Source organism: Delphinus delphis, chromosome 6 (assembly GCF_949987515.2).
Source record: "Delphinus delphis chromosome 6, mDelDel1.2, whole genome shotgun sequence".
Classification (NCBI taxonomy): domain Eukaryota; kingdom Metazoa; phylum Chordata; class Mammalia; order Artiodactyla; family Delphinidae; genus Delphinus; species Delphinus delphis.
Window position 1 is genome coordinate 70,862,416 of NC_082688.1, and position 9,937 is coordinate 70,872,352.

Below are 9,937 nucleotides of genomic sequence, written 5' to 3' on the forward strand. Positions count from 1 at the left end.
TTCACCTCCTCAGTCACATCCTTGCTTTAAATTGTTAAGATCACTTGTGATTATCTCAAATTATTTTATTTGGTTATTTAATATCTCTCTGCCAGCAGACAACATGATTTTTACAAGCAGGGATGTACTGTGTATTCTTCATCCTGCTCTGTGTCCTGGGAGGCTGACTTCTAATAGCTGTATCAGCTGGGCTCTCCTGCCCTCCAGCTTCCAACTGAGTTCATTTAAGCAGAGATCAGAGGGCAGGAGGAAAGGCTTAGTGGTAGCTGTGTTTTTCTACCAAAGGTCATAGCTTTTCAGGCAGTCCTCTCCCACAGCTCTTGGATTCATCACTATTTCCTCTCTCTGATGATTTAGGCCTATAGGTGATACATTTTGGCTACTTGGCTTCTCTTCCTAGCTGTTGCTAGACTCAGGATGCTTGTTTCCCCTAATGCTGTCTACATCCTTTACAAATAGACCCTTCATTAAACTCTTTAATTATCTGTTTCAAGTATGCCATCTATTTCTTTCTGGGACCTTGAATTTTGTTCTCTAAGGTATTGCTAGTATCTGACAGAGCCTGGTACAGGTAATGATCAACATCTGTTTGTTGCACGGATGAATGATTGGACTCTTTTGTTCTGTAATCAGAATCTATTAAGCTGTAAGCTCCCTTAATATTTTAAAATGAGGATTCCATTTTTAAAACTTCTCGAAGAACTAAGCTTCTTGAGAGCATAGTCTGTGTTTCATTTTAAATCTAAGCCTAAGATATGGTGAAAATGGGCATCTATTTTTTAAAAATATTTTTCTACTTCTTATACTTTATTTTAAAATTTTATTTGTTTTTTTTATTATTTGTTTTGGCTGTGTTGGGTCTTTGTTGCTGCGCGCAGACTTTCTCTGGTTGCTGCAAGCTGGGGCTACTCTTCGTTGTGGTGTGTGGCTTCTCATTGCAGTAGCTTCTCTTGTTGTGGAGCACAGGCTCTAGGCATGTGGGCTTCAGTAGTTGTGGCATGTGAGCTCAGTAATTGTGGCTTGCGGGCTCTAGAGCACAGGCTCAGTAGTTGTCTTGCATGGGCTTAGGTGCTCTGTGGCATGTGGGATCTTCCCAGACCAGGGCTCAAAACTGTGTCCCCTGCACTGGCTGGCGGACTCTCAACCAGTGCGCCACTAGGGAAGTCCCAATATTTTTTTCTTTAAAGAAGTAATTGTATCTTTGGTTTCTGGAAATACAATGCATTGTTTTTAATATATGCTATTTCCTGGAATATAAATCATGGAATATACCATAAACAACATCTACTTTTACAGATGAAAAAACTGAGGACCAGAACTAACAGTGATTGTTCAAGGATACTATGGTACTGCAACCAGTTTTTCCTTCAGGTTTTTGTACTCTTGATGATATTAGATTGTTTCATCAATTATTAAATGAATCCTCAAGTCAGACTTACCCCAGATCACCTGACCCTTATTAACCATCTTTTTTTTCAGCTGCACAAACTTGCCCTTTCATTCTGGTAACCAAAGCTCTTATAATTCAGAAAAGATTTGGGCACTACCTTGCCACTGAGTTCAGTCTTTCACCAAACGTCCTTCTACAGAGGCCCAGTTAAACTCTGGATGGTACTAAGTATTCTATCCTAGGTGCTCTGGCCTAGATGGTGGAAGATGGTAGGTGGTGAAAGCTGTGGCAGTTTACCCACAACTCCTGCTCCTTCAGGTCACTTGCCAGGTGACTCCCCCATCCTGCCTTCTGCAGAGTCGGCCCTCCCCTGAGGTCCAGCTCTCTCAGTTGACCCTATAAGTTTATATAGATATATATAGTATAGGTCGATGCAGGAATAATCCACATAGGATCTTCTTCACTCTAATTCATTGGCTGTATGTATTATTATGACCTGCTTGTGGGCAAGGACTGAATGTGAAATGCTTTGACTCCTTAGAACCTAGCAGAGTGCTTCAATTCTTAGGAATCATTTAATTCTATTGAATGAAGAAGGAAATTCTTCAAATCATGAACTTTAAACCAACATCATTAAAGTTGTAATGATAAGCTAGCTCATTCTAGGCATGTCCTGGATTGTGAAACTAAAGGAGTAATTAAAAACCTGGAATAAATACAATAAAATTACACATGGTTACAATGATGTATATATATATATATATATATATATACATGGGGCAAGAACAAAAAAATAAAATAGGCAGTTTTAGTGTAGTAAGGTTAATGAATAATTTTCATTTCTTTTGCTTTTTTAAAAAAATTATTTTTAAAGGCTTTGTGAAGTGAATACAAGGTTGGAGGAAGAAAACTTGGAAGAAAATGATAGGTGAGTAACGACAATGATTAAAGAGCTGTGATAAAGACAGTTAGAAATCAAGTGGTTTCTGGATTACAGAATTAAAGAAGAGCCTTGTGTGAGGAGGTTGATCTGTGAAGGATGATGACCATCTCCATTAGGGACCAGACAGGAGGCAACAGGCTTAGGTTACAGCATGAGGGATTTAGATAAGAGAAAAGGAAAAATTTTCAGACAGTGAGATTTGATAGACACTGGAATGTGTAACTGGGGAAGCTTGTGGAATTTCCTTCTCTAGAGGTTTTTTAAAAATAGAACAGCATCTCATCTGCTCAAAGGATGGACTCTATTTGACCTTTCAGAGTATCCACTGAACCCAGAAGGTACACACACCTTAGAGAAGAAAGTAGGGTTGAATGATCCTGGGTAGCTTGTGAAATAAAAATGGGGTGAATAAATTTCATGTTTAATTTGATTTATATATATCATTTGTAAATTATGATGGTTATAGTTCTTCCTTTTCCTTTCAGTTGAATATTTTCATTTTTAAGGCCTGGAGTTTAGGGTTTAAGTAAAAATGTTGCAGGGAGGGAAGAAGGAAACTATCTTACTTTAGAGCCTATTTTTATAGGGACATAGGTAAGGAGAAAAAAACATTTTGAATATTTTGATTTTGATTTCACTTCCTAGTCTAAATAAATTTTTTAAAAAACATTGACCTTTCTGGTGGCTTTAATATTTTTTAGGGTAAAAATTTTAAAAATTAACTTAGATCTGCATGTTTCTTTTAGTGTTTTTGGCAGAACTGGTATTCCAAACTGGAAGAGGTTCTCTGTATTTAATTTCCTCTCCGGAAGTTTACCTTCAGAAGTCCAAGTGTGAGGTCAAGCCTTGGGTTGCCGGAAATGGTAATGTCCTTTACTGTCTGAGCACCCAGACAGCACTTAATGAAACATCCTACTTTGTGGACATTGGTAAGGATTAAAGTGCTTTAACTATTTCCTCTTATTTTGTGATTTCTGATTTCTATATTCAGCCTTGTAAGACTCAAATAAAATTATATGTAAGAGCTGTGTTCTCTGTATTCAGCTATAACTGCAAATTTCCAGGTATAGGTGACATCCCTCTTTTCCTTCCTAAAAACCAAAACGTATTACGGGTCAAAAGGGATGTAAGTTGTATTCATTATCTACCTCAAGCAAAAACAATTCCAGGGTATTCTAAACTTGATTTCTTTCTAACTCTGTTTTGTTGACCTGAGGGCATTTATAGGTTAAAGCAGTGAATCATAATTTCTCATATTTGTCAAAGTGCTTACTCAGCTAGTATCTAATTTGATCTTAATAAGAACCTCATGAATGTCATGATCTTATAGATGAGAAGATGGAATCTCAATAAGGAGATGTAACTTGCCCAAGATCACAAAACTTGCAAATGCAGAGTCAAAATACTTCTGATTTCAACATCTGTGTCTTCCACTGTATCAGGCTATGCTGTCTGTGAAAAACTTTGCTTTCCTGGTGTTTTATTTTTTTCACCATTGATGAGATCTCTGCCTCTGATTCATTCTGAACCAAAATTATACTGAGACCATTACACTAATGTTATTATTACCAAATAGAAAATTGTGCTATCATTCTTGTGGAATAAAACACCAAGGGTTTAAAAAATTTTTGCCATTCCACATATTAAGTCATGTAAATTCTGATAGGACACTCCATATGGAGATTACAACCTATTCTAATTCATACTAGCTATTGATTATTAAGCAGCACTTTGTTTTTATTACAAAACTTACTTTAATTATTGCATCAGTCTCTGACAATGTTGAACACAATTTCTACATCCCCAGCTCTCTGTCCTGGGTGTCTTTAGGGTACAGTGGCTTTATTTCCTTCTCTAGCATTTCGGAAGTTTGTTTAATACTGACTCAGAGGAAGCATTCTAGCTGAGTCCTCACATGGTCTTGTTTACAGCTCTGGAGTGCACATAATAGATAAGCTACTGATTTCCACAAGACCCCCCGCACTTCCTGGGTGTGTGGGTGTGTGTGCTTGCGCCTGTGAATTGAGATTGTGCAATCTCCCTGCTTAGCTGCATCAAGTTGCAAAGTTATTTCACATCTCTTAAACATTTCTCTAGCAAGCCTAATTTCATAACCCCAAAACCATTGTATTCCATAGGAGGTGTGTTGGTAACTAGTAATTAACACTGAAAAGCCCATGAGTTTGTAACAAGATCAAACCTGATATTGAGGCATGGAGTAGAGAAATTTGCCTAAGGAAATATTGTGAAATAAAGCTGCAAACGGCCGTAGATGAACACTGTTCCATCTGCAGGATTTCTTCCCTTGATCATAATTATAACTACCACTTGTCTAGTTATATGGCAAGAACTTTGTTAGGTCAGCATCTCTTATTTGATTCTAATGGTAGCCCTGAAAGATAAATATGGCTAAAGGAATTTTGTAGAAGACAACCAGATAATTCAAACACTGTGTCCTGTGTTGCCCTGATCTCTCTTTGGTTCCTTTTTGAGGTTACTCTGCATGAAATTTAATTGTAGGTTACATAAGGTATAGTAGAATTTATTAGAAGAACTGTCTGTGTATATTAAGGGGGTTTGGGCTAAAGATGTTTGGAGGATGATGATAGTGGGCTGAGGATAGCTCCATTAAACTCTTGAATATTTCAGGGAAAGTGGATCTAAGGCAGAAATGTCACATAGACCTCAGATCATTCTTACCTGGAGATAGAGAATGTGTGCATGAATGTGTATGTAATGTCTTGAGCATAGTACTGAAATGATTAAATCCATCATGAACAAGAACTGAACATTAAAAATCCAGAAGCAGATTTTCTTTAACCAACTCTGCATCAAAACAGAGCAACATTTATTATCTCAAGATTGTGCTTACCAAATTTAGGCATTCTTTGTAACTCAGTTTTTAAAAGCCATCATAATTTCTTCCCTTTGTTTTCTCTTTCCAGCTGCTGCTGCTTCTGAATTATGAGGCTTATCATGCATCACTTCTGCAGTGGATAGCTTTATTTTTGCAAAGTGTATGGAATGAAGTTTGTGGGGATGTAGACTGCAGGCACTGAAAGACCTAAATGAATGTGTAAGAATGACCACAAGGCACCAGACGTGGGTGTATTTATCCGTTTGTGTCATTACTAAGAGGTTTTAGTTCCAAAAAATATCCGGAAGGATTTAGTTTTGGGGAAGTGGGGAGGGAGAAGGAGTGGAATAAGATTTTTGAATTTTTAAACAATTTATTTGAGCTCCCTATTGATATATTCTATTTTCTTTGCATCAGAATCAGAATTTCTTAAGGGACACTTAAAGATTTTCATACCAGTGTCCACAGGCATTAGAAAGTTGATTTTGAAATTTATTTAGTGTGTTAATAAAAGGCATTTTCTTTCAAAGGAAACTGGAAATTGCAAAGTTGAAATATTAGTTATTAAAACAGCAATTAAGACTTTTTGTGGCCAAGAAATACACATGCAGTTAAGACTTTTTGTGGCACATGCTTTGCTCCACTTGCAAGCTAATTGTGTTCATGTAGTTCTAGCTGATGTTCTACTTGTCAAAGAGGTCACGTAGTTTCATTGATAGAGGATATACACTCTCTTTGCAGAGCCAGAATAGGACAGTGGTGAAGCTATTCAATTCTGGAGTCAGACTGCTTGGATTAAAATCCAAGCTCTGTCTCTATCAAATTTTGTGACCTTGGCAAGTTAGTTAACCTCTCTGTGCCTCCGTTTATTTATTTGTAAAACAGGGATGATAATAATATGACCTATCTTGTGGAGTTATTTTGAAGATTAAAATGAAAGAATCATGACAAACACTTGGCACGTAGTAAGAGATCAATATATGTAATTCTTCAAAATTTACATGTAGTCATATTCACCTCTTTCTGGTGTACAGTTCTATGAGTTTTAATACATGCATAGATTGTTATAATCACTAACACACCAACACAACAGGATACAGAGTAACTTCAACACCCCAAAGAATTCCCTTATGCTGTCTCTTTCTAGTCAAACACTAGTACCACTCCCCTCCCTCCCCCAGATCCTAGCCCCTGGCTACCACTGATGTGTTTTCTGTCCCTATGGTTTTGCCCTTTTCCAGAATGTCATATAAATGGGATCATACTGTATGTGATCCCATACAGTATGGGATCCTTTTTGAGACTGACACCTTTTACTTAGCATAATGCCTTTGTGGTACAACCTGATTTATATAGAATCTTATCTGAAGAGCTGACTTCATGGAAAAGGGATTGGTGAGAGTTTTTTTTAAGAATCATTAAAGGGAAGAAAAGCTCAGATTAATATTATCCAAAAGGAGAGTTTGTCTTAGCATGAGAAAGGAAATTTTCAGAGTTATCAAAATATCTAAATAGGATACATCTTCAAGAGGAAGTTATTTCCCTGTCATTAAGGGTCTAGAGACATAAGCTGAAAGGCCACTTGGAAGGCAAGGTGTAGAAAGATATGAGTCAAATATAAATTAACCGAGAGAAAACTGTGTTTGTGTATGGAGGCTTGGAGTGGGGCAAGGTGTTGGAAGGTCACAAATAATCCCAAATAATCTGTAAATGTAGTCATATTAGCTCTGTATCATGTGTGCAAATTAACTATTGTTGAATGCAGAGGGAACTTGGGTCCTAATCACCTCCATGGCTGTATAACTGGACAGGTAGCCAGCTGCTATTATAAAATAGAGGAGTAGCCTTAACCAGAATTGGTAGAGAGAGCACAGTGGGGTGGGGAGATAGCAAGACTGAAGGAAGGGAAGGAGTTGTGGTGGAGGCTGAGCAGACAAAGCTGCAACTGGCGGGGCTGGAGTTGTAGGTCAATGCACTGCATATGTGGTCCCAGGGGCAGCAATTATCACCATATCATTGTGAAGGCACAACTATCATGTGCCTTCTCCTAATTTACACACACAGACACACATATTTATGCACACGTGTAATATATTATGTGTGTGAATGTATGTTTTTAACTTGATCTATCTTTATTTTGCAAATCAGGTAACTTGCTCCTAGAAAATGGAAAGTCTACCATATCAGCTATGATTTCCTGCAAATCAGGTAACTTGCTCCTAGAAAATGGAAAGTCTACCATATCAGCTAAGATTTTCTGGGCATATACTAGGGCAATTTATATGCTATTTAATTTAATCCTTGAGTCAATAGCCTGTGGGAGAAATTACTTTTTCCATTTGATAGATGAGGAGATTGAGGTTCTGAGAGGTGAAGTGACTGTACCCAGAGAAACAGAGATGGTGAATAAAGGCAGAGCCAGATTTTGTTGTGTCTGTTTATCTTTAGAGTCTAGGACTTTGCCTTTGCTGGGCTTTTGCCTTTACTCTGCTTTCACACGATGATGAGAATGGTTAGATTTGGAGACTTTCTACTTGAAAATCCATGACCCAATTTTAAATATGAGGGAACAAAATATAAAATGTATTCTATAATGATACTTTCTCTTTGTATGTTTGTTGTTATTATTATTAGTGGTGATGATACCTTACAAACACAGTTACCAACTGAACTTAGCAAGAAGTTTAGGAAAGGAACACTAAGCTGTGGAAAAATCTTATAATCAGAAGACCTAAGTTAAAATTTCAGTTCTGTTCTTTATAGCTGCCTGATCTCTCTAAGCTTTGTGTTTGTTGGTGAATTTAAAGTGATAATACCAACTTCCCAGGGTTACTGTATGATTTAAATGAGAAAATGTATGGGTAAATGCTTAGCTATGCTTATCACATGGTAAGCATTTAATAGGAGTTTGAGAAATTAGATGAAAATATAATTAAGAAGGACTTTTAATTTCAAGACGTAAGCATAAGAATATAGGATATGGGAGGTTGATTCAAGATGGTGGAATAGAAGAGCGTGCACTCACTCCCTCTTACAAGAGCTCTAGAACCACAACTAACTGCTGAACAATCATTGAAAGGAAGACACTGGAACTCACCAAAAAAGATACCCCACATCCAAAGACAAAGGATAAGCTGCAATAAGACGATATTCAAGAACATGGAAGGGCTTCCCTGGTGGCGCAGTGGTTGGGAGTCCGCCTGCCGGTGCGGGGGGCGCGGGTTCGTGCCCCGGTCCGGGAGGATCCCACATGCCGCGGAGCGGCTGGGCCCGTGGGCCGTGGCCGCTGAGCCTGCGCTCCGGAGCCTGTGCTCCGCAGCGGGAGAGGCCGCAGCGGTGAGAGGCCTGCGTACAGAAAAAAAAAAAAAAAGAACATGGAAGATATACTGCATTCTACATAATTTGTAATAGAAGACAGAAACAAAAGACATAAGCCTTGTGGCTGACAGGGTCTTGGTGCTCCGGCCGGGTGTCAGGCCTGTGCCTCTGAGGTGGCGGAGCCGAGCTCAGGACATTGGTCCACCAGAGACCACCCAGGTCCACGTAATATCAAACGGCGAAAGCTCTCCCACATATCTCCATCTCAACACTAAGACCCAGCTCCACTCAACAACCAGCAAGATACAGTGCTGGACACCCTATGCCAAACAACTAGCAAGACAGGAACACAACCCCATCAATTAGCAGAGAGGATGCCTAAAATCATAATAAGGTCACAGACAACCCAAAACACACCACTGAACACTGTCCTTCCCACCAGAAAGACAAGATCCAGCCTCATCCTCCAGAACACAGGCACCAGTCCTCTCCACCAGGAAGCCAATACAACCCACTGAACCAACTTTAGCCACTGGGGGCAGATACCAAGAACAATGGGAACTACGAACCTGCAGCCTACGAAAAGGAGGCATCAAACACAGTTAAGTTAAGCAAAATGAGAAGACAGAGAAACACACAGCAGATGAAGAAGCAAGGTAAAAACCCACCAAACCAAACAAATGAAGAGGAAATAGGCAGTCTACCTGAAAACGAATTCAGAATAATGACAGTAAAGATGATCCAAACTCTTGGAAAGAGAATGGAGAAAATACAATAAATGCTTAACAAGGACCTAGAAGAACTAAAGAGCAAACAAACAATGATGAACAGCACAATAAATGAAATTTAAAATTCTCTAGAAGGAATCAATAGCAGAATAACTGAGGCAGAAGAACGGATAAGTGAACTGGAAGATAAAATAGTGGAAATAACTACCACAGAGGAGAATAAAGAAAAAAGAATGAAAGGAATTGACAACAGACTTAGAGACTTCTGGGACAACATTAAATGCACCAATATTCGAATTATAGGGGTCCCAGAAGAAGAAGAGAAGAAGAAAGGGACTGAGGAAATATTTGAAGAGATTATAGTTGAAAACTTCCCTAATATGCGAAAGGAAATAGTTAATCAAGTCCAGGAAGCACAGAGAGTCCCATACAGGATAAATCCAAGAAGATATATGCCAAGACACATATTAATCAAACTATCAAAAATTAAATACAAAGAAAAAATATTAAAAGCAGCAAGGGAAAAACAACAATTAACACACAAGGGAATCCCCATAAGGTTAACAGCTGATCTTTCAACAGAAACTCTGCAAGCCAGAAGGGACTGGCAGGACATATTTAAAGTGATGAAGGAGAAAAACTTGCAAACAATATTACTCTACCCAGCAAGGATCTCATTCAGACTTGATGGAGAAATTAAA

General features: G+C 38.4%; 1 long non-coding RNA gene across 1 annotated transcript; it reads left to right on the forward strand.

Moving 5' to 3' along the window:
- The first annotated feature begins 2,228 nt into the window (after positions 1–2,228).
- LOC132426686 (uncharacterized) lies at positions 2,229–7,401 on the forward strand. Its single transcript, XR_009519752.1, has 4 exons — positions 2,229–2,318; positions 3,080–3,262; positions 5,279–5,409; positions 7,339–7,401. It is a non-coding gene; the product is annotated as an uncharacterized lncRNA (long non-coding RNA).
- The last annotated feature ends 2,536 nt before the right edge of the window (positions 7,402–9,937 follow it).